An 11,654-nucleotide genomic window follows, 5' to 3' on the forward strand; every position below is an offset into this window, starting at 1 on the left:
TGTGGTGGCCTCCAGCTGGGGGTCCGCAGGCTCAGTGCAGGCCTCGGGCCACGTCCCGGAGGGCCTGTCACACAGCACTTGCTCAGTAGCCAGGTTAGAGCGTTGGGAAAACACACGCATGCCCGTGCCGGGGTGACACGCGGCGGAATCTCCCGTAAAGATTTTTCAGAAGAAAAGAGTGCGTTTGTGCTTGGGCTGACAGAGGAAGTCTTCCTCCTGGAGCTGCAGAAAGAACTGCATGACCTTCGACACTCCCCTTTCATCACTGACTCACCCACCCAGCAAATGCGGTGCCCTTTCTGCCCGGCACTGGGAGAGGGACCCGCGAGAACGTGGGCACAGCTTCCTTCTTCCAGGAGCCCCGAGTCCAGCGGGGAGACAGGAGGAGAAATGATTGTGCCTCAGGCGTCCAGTAACTCCAAGAAAGAGCCTACGTGGAACCCCCTGCGTGACCGAGTCACACGGGAGATTCGTACCAGAATGAAAACACATGTGAGCGTGAACTGCAGAAAGACATCCCCAAGTGACAGAAACGAGGAAGGACATGGGGAACCCAGATGGTAAGTCTGCAAGCCAGAGCCTCGGCCACGTGGCCAGGAGGAGGAGGAGGTCGCCCCAGAACCGGGGAGGGGTCCGACCCCCACGTGGGGAAGCGCGCAGGCCTCAGAACCCATCTGAAGCAGGACTTTGGGACTGAAATCTCTGCTCCCTTCGGGTAAGACAGCTAGGAAAAACCTCCGTTCATCATTTTCTGCCCTAAGCTGCAGTGAGGAGAAACCCCAATGGTTTCCTGTGAGAAACTCAACTTTCCAGGCGTGGAGTGTGAACTTTCACCATCTCTCAGGGCATGGAGTCCTCAAGCTGAGAAATTAATTTAAGACTTGTTCTCTCACTGGGGACACTCTGGCCAACCAGTGGAGGCAAAGCCACAACTCTTCCTGGCGGTTCCTGAGACTTTAAGGCCCCCGGAATAAAGCACTCGTGAAGATGCTGGCTCACCAGCAGGAGGAGGCCAGTGTCTCGGGCAGAGAGGAGACGCGGACAGGACAGGTGGGAGAGTCAGCGTCCCAAATCCTGACAGAGTGAAGCAACCCAAAAGAGACGGCAAAATAAATGGCCTCACAACGTGCACACAGAAGGGGACTAGAGAACACGGAGGGCAAAGGGCACTGGAAAGACCAGGCAGACGAGGGAAAGAGCCACACGGTTTCCAGCAACGAAACATTTGGGAGGGAAAACACCACACACACAACTTCAGTGGATGAATTAACAGTTGATGGAAAGAAAGTTTGTGAAACGAAAGAGAGATCTTAGGAAATCACCCAGGATGAGGCACACAGAGATAAAGACACGAATATGGGAAGAAGGTGTTCAGATGTGCAGCAGAGACTGAGAACTGCCGAGGGATAGAACAAGAACAAGGGAAAGGCAGTAACCGAGGAGCGGATGGCTCAGAAATTCCCAGAACTGATGGAAGACACAGAGCCTCAGTTTGAAGTGGCTCTCGCAAGACACCCCATTCTGTTTCGTCACCCCTCGCCACGCGGGCCACTCCTAGACAGCAGAGTGAAGCACTGAACTCAAAGCTAAAGGAAAACCCCAAGTCAGTGACGCTGAAAAGAGAGGCTCTTTCCGAGGGAACCATGGCAGTGCAACAGAGGCCGGAACAACAGGAAACAACTGCTCCAAAGAGCTGAGGGAAAGAAGTCGGTCCGGGGGTCTGACCCCCGGAACTTGGGACTCAGGAGCAGGGCCGAGAAACGAGAGGTGGTGTGTCGGCTGTTTACGTGCTGAAGAAGTGCTCAAGGGTGCTGGGGAGGGACAGCATAGAAGACACTAACTGCTGTGTATAAAGCAGATACACGGCACAGCACAGGGGGCCACATGCAATGCCTGGGAATAGCCTGTAACGGAAGAGAGCCTGAAAAAGAACGTGCGTGTGCATGACTGAGTCACCGTGCTGTGCACCTGACACTAACACAGCACTGCACATCGGCTACTCTCCGATAATAATTTTAAAAAGGAAAGAATAAAAAGAAGAGAGAAATCTGTCCTTTCTTGGAGAAAATTGTCCACGAGGAAGCGATGGGACGGAAGGAGCAAAGCTGACAAGAACTCCGGTGAGCAGGCGGGCATCTGGAAGTGAGAGCCAGCTCTCAAAACAGGCAGTAGTAATGATGTCAACCTACCTGCGAGTTTTAAACAATAACCCAAAACACTCCACTAACACACATACGTATTACACTAACAACACGCAAAACTAGTGTTGGGAGACGTTCAGAGCAGGGGAGGACAGTGTTGAAGTTGAAATGAGAGCGCAGAGTCCAGACATGACGGAGCCCTCGACGGGAGAGGCGAGAAACACACGACCTCCAGCCTGCAGCGCAGGTGAAGGTGTCGGGCAAGGACGCCAGTCTGAGCTGCTGGTAGCCAGTGGGGACCCGGCTTTCCACCAGCGCAGCGACGCCTGTCAGAGCGAACCCCACCCTAACTCCCCACCGCCCTGGGCAGAACTAACTACTGACTCCCTGCTCCGAAGTGCCTTGGAGCACCTCGGAGAGAAAGAGTAGAAACGTCTGGGAAATCTGTGTCAACCACCTTCCAGGGAGCCCAGGTGAGCAGCACAGGGCGGGGGCTGACCCCCACTTCTGTTCCCTCCCTCGGTGGCCGGCCCACCCCTCTCTTGGGGGCTGCCTAGGGCCCCCAGCACTCTCCACCCTGCTCAGGGACCCAGTGCCTGGGAATCAGAGGGGCTTCTGCTGCTTGAAGATGGAGACAGACTCTGAGGATGCTTCTCCCCCCAGCCCAGCCTTAGGTGGGAGGGACTCTGCCTGCAGGCACCCTTCTCTCCTTCCCTGGCCTGCTCCCCACCCTTGGCTGTCCCCTGGGGGCACTTTCTTCAGCACAAACCCTCCTCATCTCCCTCGGCTTGCTGCCTCACCCAGACAAGGCCAGGTCCTTGGACAGGGCTCAGGTATCCAGGCTCCTCTGGCCACTGTTGGACTTCACTCCAGCTCTTTTGTCCCTGCTCCCCCTCCACCCCATCCTCACTTCCTTGTCTTTTCTCCGCGGAGCAAGTCAGCTGCCACCCTCCAGGGCTGGGCTGGGAGCAAGGACGTCCAGAGTCGGCCACTGAGCAGTCAGGCCCTGGTTAAATCCTTCCAAGTCTCCGGATTTGTGTTCCTAATTCTTTCATGGGAATCACACGGTCGCCTGACCCCCACAGGTGTTCTGTGATCGTCTACACAGAACAACAGACACAAATGCACTTTGGAAGCAGGAAATGCCAACGCAGCGTCGGCATTCCATCTGAGGGAGGGACATTCCCCAGCCCCCTCCCCCACTGCCCGTCGGGGAGGACGCAGGGGTGCTGGTCCGGCCCCTCTGCGGGGCTGGGTGCAGTAACAGTGTGCAGGAAGGATTAGCCGCGTGCCACCTAATTCCTGTTAATCAGGATTGTGGGCAGCTTGTGCTTGTAAGTAACGCTGAGCCGCTGCCCAGCCCCCCGGCTCCCAGCCCCCCTTTCCCTTCCCTCAGTCGGGGCCCTCCCCCTTCTGCCCCCCCCCCCCGCCGGCACTGTCACCCCCACGCCCGCCCGGCTGAGTGTCCACCCCCTGCACGCTCCCTCCAGGGGCTGTTTCCCCAACGGCCCTCGGTCGGCACGTCCCTGTCCCTTGCTTCCACCTCGGCACTTGGGTGCTTCCGTCCCCTGCAAGTTCTCCCGTTTTCTTTAAACCTCACAGACCCACGCACATGACTTCTGTTCTCGAAGCAGCAAACACCCTGACCCTTGGCTGACCTGCAGAGGCCAAGTCCAAAAGCCCCCCTTCCCAGCTGCTGGGAAGGGCGTCCCCCTCACACTCTCCCGACCTCACAGAACATTCTGACGCCGAGGCGCCCTGCCCTCAGAGCTGAGGACAGGCTCTCTGCTTCTCCTCCTCCATGTCCGCCTCCCCATGCTGAGTGTGTGACACGGAATCGAGCTTCCCACCCAAGGTCGAGGGGGTCCGGCCCTCATCCTGTGGGGGTTTGTGTTCTAGTCCGCATCACACTGGGTGTGCCGTGTCAGTGCATGCGTGTGTGTACATGCGCAGGCGTGTGCACCGGGCGTGCGCCCACCTTTCACGTGGAGAAGTGCCTACAAGGCAGCCATCACGTCACTCCGTGCAGAGCCCCACGTGCGGAAGTGTGGGGAGGTGATGTGGGGGGCGTGTGGCTGGCGTGAGCACAGACGTGTGTGCACAGATGTGTCAGAGCCGTGTTTTGCAGAAAGCTGTTGGTGGGGCAGGAAAATGACATTTGTAGAAACACATATTTAACCACAGAAATAAGCTGAGGTGGGAGAGGTGTTCGAAGGTTGGGTTTCGGATGAAAAATGGACAGGAAGCTCTCTTGTGGTTCTTAGAAGGATCAGAACCCTCTCCCATGATAGCCCCTTAATATGACTGATTCTGGGGCAGCGGCAAACATCCAGGGTTTGGCTTCCCCCCGAGAATTGGCTTTGTTCCCAAGAAGCTAGTAAGATAAAGAAAAAGCAGCTGTGGCCCTGTCCCTCGGTCTCTCAGGCCCCAGGGATACACGCGCAGATCTCCTCCAGGTCCCCGACCACCACACTGGCCCTCCCGCCTGAGGGAGCTCTCAGAGCCCGATCCCACCGCCCAGTCTCGACGGCTTACAAAGGAGAGCGGGGAACAGAGAGCAGCCTGGCCTGAGCGCCCCCCACAGTCTGGACCCCACTGCTGAGCCCACCCACGGCCCAGCCCCCTCTGGCCCGCCGTCCAGCCTGCCCAGCCGGCAGGGGCGCAAGTGTGGGAGCAGCGGGCCAGCCCTCCCGGCCTCCAGCCGCGCGGCACCACCTCGTGGCCGCCCTAACCATCGCAGCTCCTCACGCCCACACCGGCCGGCACTCGGCTTTAAAGGCCTGTGCTGACCGTCGGAGGGGGTGCAGGTCTGTGGAGCTTTTCCTGGTCTTCCCGATGGACAGCGCCCTGGTCCTCCCCCGCACCCTCCCTGGGGCCCCGGGCCCCTCTCTCGGGTAGTCCTCGCAGAACGTCCGAGGCCTCTGCGCCTGTGTGCCACGCCCCTCGCGGGTGGCCCGCTCCCCAGGCGGGGCCGCGCTGACTCGCTGGCGTAGCCCCACCTCGCTGGCGCCGGCCGCTCTGCGTGTGGCGCAGACCCCGCAGGGAATGACGTGGCTCCTCCTTTTCACGTCACAGCGGAGGGGCGACTTCTCCCCTAAGTCTCCAGGAACCCCCGCCCACCCCCACCTCGGGGTGCTTCGGGAACTTGGATTCTTCGGTCGCACTTACTGCACCAGGTGGCAGCCGCCTCCTTACCTGCCGTTCTCACCCACAACGTGACAAACTCCTGCAGGAAAGATGAGCCTTTCGGTCGCCGTGGCCTAGACTGTCCAGGGCAAGCTTAGCAGCTGGCGGGGGGCGTGGATGGAGGCGGGGCCGGGGGGGTGCTTGAGAGATCCCTCGACACTCTGATACATGCGCTGACCACGGAGTTCTGGGCTGTTTTTGGAGGGAAAGTAGCCCCAGCCACTTGAGAAGCAACAGGGTGATCTCGGCAGGGGCAGGGGTGGCTGGCCTTTGAAGGGACATTGTCTGCTCCCACTCGGTGGGGAATTTCGTGTTCCCTGGGCTCAGCCTGGCCCAGAACTTGGCAGGATCTCTGGGGCGGTCGTGTTCGTCACCCAGCCCGGGTGGGAGGGTGGACGGGTGGGAGGGGAACCGTTTTGGGAAAGATGTTGGGGAGTGTGTGTGTGTGTGTGATGAGTCAGGGCCACGGAGCCAGGAGCCTAATCTCTGCTCCCCTCTCTGTGGGGGCAGTTCTCACCCCTCGGAGGGGGTGGAGGGCCACCAACTGTCTTTGGAAAGTTTTCTTAGTCATAGCTTCTACCAAGTCAGCTGGAGCTTATGTAAGTGGGCCTTCGTTCTGCAGACGACAGGGCCCGATGGGTCAGAACGTCTGCCACCCCCACCCCAGCAGCACCTGCCTGTTCCAGCCCCTCGCACCCACCTGGCCAGGGGCTGCCCCTGAGGAAGTAGCGCTCGGACGTCTGCGCCGAACCTGGAAGGGGCTTAGGCTACCCTCCTGCGGCCATGGGGTTGTCTGTCTTCAGCTCCTGCTGGCCCAACACCAGGCGGGGCAGTGAAAGTAAAGGGGGCCCCCAGAGCCCTCCAACCCCTGCACCCGCCTGAGTCGGAGCAGCGGGGACCCCAGGCGGGCCCCGTCTCCCCACGGTGCTCGCTCTCCGGAGACACGTACAGCTTGGGAATTCCTGTCTCCGACCCCAGAGCCAACGTGTCCGTCGCGCCCTGAGTCCTGTCAGACACGGCCCCAGACAAGGCCTGCAGTGGCTGTAAACTGAGGGAGGGGAGGGGGAGGCAGGGGTGCCCTGGGGAGGCAGCGGAGCTCAGGGGCCCGTGGAGCGTTTGGGCCCTCCGCAGGCTTCCACAGGGCAGCAGGGGGCGCTGGGAAAGCCTTGCCACCCTCTGCTCCTCGCTGGAAGGGAAGTGCTCTTCCTGTGCCTCAGGCCCAAGGGGTTGGGGCTGGAGCCTTGGGAGGAGGTGAGAAAATAAGGAGGGGTTTGTATGGGGCGACACCATCAGGCCCCCCCACAACCCGCACACCCTCCATGACAGGGGGAGTGACGTTACCCCGGGAAAGGGGACGAATTTCCTGACGGCCAGGGTGGCTACTCTGGCCCAGTGGCCTGGGCGGCACCAAAGTTCTGGAAAGCACGTTACAAACTCAGGCCTCTAGACAATGAGCACATCCTGAACAGAGTGAGGCCTGGCAGGAGCCTCCAGCCCCCTCCTCAGTGCGAGGGAGTTTCCTGGGGCCAGAGGCCGCTCTGAAGCCAGAAGGAAGGACCTCGAGGGGCCTGAGATTGGGTGAGACCAGCTGAGAAAGCGAGCGGGGCCGGGGGTGGGGGGTGGCTGTGAGATGGGGGCTCCCACGCTGGTGCCATACTGATCATACTGACCCCCAGATTCCTGGCCACGCTGCGAGGCACAGCTGCTGCAGGGGGCACGGAGACACCAGCTCCCCCTCTGCTCCGGGGCCCGGAGGCAGGGGGGACACACGACAGAACTTACTGGGGCCCCTTGAGCGAGAGCTGGGGGGCTCCCGGAAGGGAAGGCAGGGACAAGGGAGGATTGCAGAGGAGGGAGGAGGGCCTGAAGTTCCCCCGACACTGCCACTGCCGACACGACACTGCCTGGTGCCAGCCGGCTGCAGCCTCGGTGAAATTCTGAAGGGAGCGCCCACTCCCCGTCCTGGGCTTGCGGTAAAACCAGGGTAGGATCTGTTTCTACCCGCATACTCTGATTCCCCAGTCCTGGAATTTCGGGCCCTCCTGCCTTCTCTGCATCGTGGGGACACAGTCTGTTAGGCTACACAGGGCTTGGGGAGGGGGTCCCGGAGCCCAGACCCAGGGCGCTCCACGCTCACTGTGATCCACATCCACGCGGCACGGTCCTGGCTGGGTCTGTGCGCAGGGTTGGGCTCCTCTGGCAGCTTTCCTTCCCGGGGAGGCAGCCGTCCCTACGTCTCTCTGGCCCTCGGAGAAGCTCCAGCAGGCGGCGGGGTCCCTCACCGCTCAGGAGAGGAGAGAGACTAGACAACAGAGCCAAGGTTGCGCCTACAGACACTGGGGGCCCGGCCCGCCCAAGCGCTCCCGTCCCCGCGGCGCGGCCACTTCCGGAGGGGAGGCGGGTGCTGGGCTCCCCCCGGAGGGTGTGCAGTGAGGACCCCTGGAGTGGACATGTGGACAGCCATCTCGGCTCTGAGCTCTCGCCAGATGTCAGCTCTGGTTTTCACACACGACCAACCTCACGTGTCTGATTCTGTTTGTCCCAGACAGACAGCGTGTCCCAGCGATGCCGGCCTCCTGCTTCCGGCACCAGGAGCAGCCCATGCTCAGCCCCACGTCTTGCCCATAAACGTCCTCCCACCTCCTGCACAGCAAGCGCAGCCCCCACCACCGAGGCCTGGCGGGCGCCGCCTCCTTCCCAGAGCCTTCCCTGAGCTGCTAACCCGCCCGCCTCTCTGCCTCCTGGTTGCCGTGCTTCCAGCCGGTGCCTTGAAGGGTACCGTTGGAGTCACAGAATGATGGAGCCTGTCGGCTAGAAGAGCCCTTACGGGGGACCCTGTCCGGTGCTTTGAATCAGGGTGGTAGGTAAGTAGCAAAGGATGGACCAGCATCCTTGGCTGCTCCCTGCAGGCATCACGGATCAGCCACGGCACTCTGCCTCTGAATCCTTCCCAACACCGAGCCCCGGGCTGTCGGCATCAGCCACGGCACTCTGCCTCTGAATCCTTCCCAACACCGAGCCCCAGGCTGTCGGCACCGGCCCGTCAGAAGTTCTACTGCCGTCTCCAACCCCGACAGCCAGAAGTCACCTGCTTCGGGCCCCAAGGCCCCAGCCGTGGCCCTGCTCTCACCCTCGCCCAGGCTCCCATGCCACACCGCTCCCCCTCTGTCTTCGGCTCTTCTCTGCCCACCGTCCTGCCCTCCTGATGAGGAGCGCGATCAGCTTGTGAGGGTGCGGATGATGGTGTAACCTGCCCCTGCCAGGGCCGCACAGCCCTGCCTGCCTGCTGAGGGCGTGGCCGCGGGGCCCTCCCCATTTCCTCCACCTGTCTTCAGCGCCCAGGTGAAGGCGCAGGGGGACTGGGGCTAACGTGGCTCAGTCTTTGTGCTGGTCCAGCCCGCCCGGGCTCTGAGTCCTCCCCTCCGTCCTCAGCAGGCCAGAGCTCCCATCACCGAGAAGCCACAGGCATGCTGGGCGTCGGGGCCCAGAGCGGGGCTCTTCCCTGGGCCGCTTGTGCGCGGAGGGGCCTCTGTCCCCAGCTGCCCGAGGGGCTGTAGGGAGAAGCAGGGAGAGAGCAGATGCCCAGCCCTCCGGCCCCGAGGCCTGGGGAGGGGTGTCCTGAAGGGGGTGCCCGTGCCTGCGGGCAGAGTGGGAGGCATGGAAGGAGGGGGCACGGCTAATGCTCAGTTTGCTGGAGGTACTTTCGCCCCACCTGGGACTCCTGGAGGCCAGACAGTCTCTCCACCCCGTCAGAGGCCTCAGGGACCCATGACCTAACCCGGGACCCCTCCCCAGCCCCTCCCGGTCCCACGGCCACCCGGGCCCCTCTCACGGCGCCCTGCTCACCTGCAGGTCTGCAGAGGCTCCGAGCTGAGCTCCGCTGTCACGTCACAACTTGGCTGAATTTTCTAAGACTTAGATCTCACGGTGTCATTCCTGCCTCAGACTGCACTGTCACCTGGCAGGAGGAAGGCCAGCTCCTTGCCGGGGTTCTCATCCTCTGCACCATTTGCCTCTCAGGTTGCGTGACCTGCCGTGTGGGGCATCCTGTGCTCTGTAAGGTGTTAGCGGCACCCCTGGTCTCTGTCAACCAAACACCAGTCACCCTACCCCCTGCCCCAGTATTGCAACCAGAATGTCTCCAGACACTGCAAAAATGTCCTCTGGGGGCACAATAGACTGAGAACCACTGCTTAGCTCACACATAATGCTGACGACAGACCAATGAGTTAGTGCACACCTCACTCTTCCTGAGGGCCAGTTTTCAGAGCATCCCTGTTGGGGTGGCCTGTGGTGTCCCCACTTCATAGACACCTAGGAGGTGCCCCCTGGGAAGGCATTCAGATCTGTCAAGAAAGCCAACGGGTTTTCCCAGTGTTGGGAAAGAAGAGAGGATGCTAATTCAAAACGTCTTCTCCTCGAGGCCAGGCTGCAGAGCCAGAGACAAGGCGGGATGTGAACACAGACCACCTGCTGGCAGACTCGACCTCTCCCCAAGTGCCGCTGCATGCAGCCTGTCCTCCCACCACCCACATGCACGCACCACCCGCGTGACCGCCTGCAGTCCCCAACCCCACACACCGTGCGCCCGTGCGCCCACCTGGGAGGTCTGCTGGTCACTCAATTCCTGGCAGCCGCACTGCCCTCTGGTCTGCAGGAAAGGGTAGTGACCCACCGCCGGAGCGGTGCAGGCTCGGACACAGCTAACCGTGCGGGACTGACCAGTCTGGGGCTCTGCCCTCCATGTTGATGAGGGTGCCTGTGGAGAGGATGGAGTGGGTGGGGGAGGATGGTGGCCCCTCTGAGAGCTGGTGCCCAGTGTGCATTGGACACCAGGAGCTACGGTGCCTCAGGGCAGGCAAGCTAGACACAGTGCCCCCTCCCGGCTGATGCAGCCCCTCAGGGCACCAGCACACGAGGCTGGGTTTTGGCTCCTCCCTGGGCTGGGGCCTTGGAGCTGGGAGGGAACCGCAGCCTCAAGGACGGGCCCGGGCAGAGCTCAGGGTGCCTGTCACGTCACCATGGAGACCCCAAGCCAGCTCTCGGGCAGTCAGCTAGGAGGGGCGTGCAGGTGTCACCATGCACGTCCAGGTGGGAGGAGCGGCAGGTGGCCAGGCCCCTGGGCTGTGACGTTGCGAGCGTCTGTATGCACGTGTGCCCGTCTGCACTGATGCCAGCACACGTGTGCACGTGCATAGTCCTGTCAACATAGAATCTCGGGCCCAGGGACCCGTGGGCATTCTAGAACCCGAGAGAATGCAGTCGGCCCCCTGCCCTGCTCCCTTGTGGAGGGAGGGAGGGAAGGACAGTTTGGGAGGCCTTCACTGGAAGCCATGCTGGCCTGTCTTTGCAGGGCCGGCCTGGAGGCAGAGAATCAGAGAGCCCCTCCCCCCCTCTTTTTGGGTGGAAGGGTTGGAGGTCACAGGAGCTCTTGGCCCCTGCCCAGCCTCTCCCAGCAGCTGCCGGCCCCACAAGCCCAGGCCCAAGCTAGCCCCGGGTGCCTGGATGGCTGTTTGATTCGAGGTGGGGTCTCAGGGCCAAGGTGGTGGGTGGGAGAGGCGGGCTGGGATGAGTCACAGACGCCCGTTCTTGTTCCCTGAGGACGGTCGGAGCAGAGAAGGCCCTCCTGACGTGCTGTCGGGCTCTGGGGGGAGGGTGGCTGGGCAGAGAAGACACAGAGGCCAGGGCCACTCCCCAGGACAAGGGCCCGGGACAGGTGCCCAGGGCTGCTGGGGCAGCGCGAGGCCATGTGGCCCAGGCTGGGGGCAGAGGCCACACGAAAGTGCAGGACTTCACACCAGCCCCTCGGAGACTCTGCCGGGTAGGGGCAGGGGAGCGTCAGGGGCCTCTGCGGCCTGGGGCGCCCTTGCCCGCACACCGCACACTCACCAGAGGAGGGCGCCCGGCTGCACACCCGCAGGCCCCACGTGTGCACTGTCCGGGGGCCCAGGGGTTTGCTTCTCAGTGCAGTTCCGCCTCACACAGGCACACACAGCCTCACAGGCCTCAAATTCCTCTACATCTGAAAAAGACAAGGGGAAAAAAAAGGCCAAGAGATAAGAGGAGATAAAAATAGCTGAAAATAAGCTCTTTGGATCAGAAAGTTCCCTTCTTAGTGAGTCGCCAGTTTTCCAGACTGAGCGCACGCACACACACGCACGCACACACACTCCCCACAAAACACAAACATGCAATTGTGCCTCCAAGTCGCGCGAATCCACACACAGACCCTCGGTCTCATGCTCTGTCCTCAGGGGTAAAATTGCCCTCCAGGGCGTTCTGTGGGCCTTTGGGGAGCGGTCTCATCAGGGGCTCAGCAGGCACAGG

At 61.7% G+C, this 11,654-nt stretch overlaps 1 long non-coding RNA gene across 1 annotated transcript; it reads right to left on the reverse strand.

Moving 5' to 3' along the window:
• Positions 1-6,301: 6,301 nt before the first annotated feature.
• On the reverse strand, positions 6,302-11,323 carry LOC116661134. The gene is made up of 5 exons (XR_004316890.1): positions 11,217-11,323; positions 9,928-10,086; positions 9,568-9,673; positions 9,174-9,381; positions 6,302-7,629 (listed from the first exon to the last, which is right to left on the reverse strand). It is a non-coding gene; the product is annotated as an uncharacterized LOC116661134 (long non-coding RNA).
• Positions 11,324-11,654: the final 331 nt, after the last annotated feature.

The sequence above is a fragment of the Camelus ferus genome, chromosome 33 (assembly GCF_009834535.1).
Source record: "Camelus ferus isolate YT-003-E chromosome 33, BCGSAC_Cfer_1.0, whole genome shotgun sequence".
Lineage (NCBI taxonomy): Eukaryota > Metazoa > Chordata > Mammalia > Artiodactyla > Camelidae > Camelus > Camelus ferus.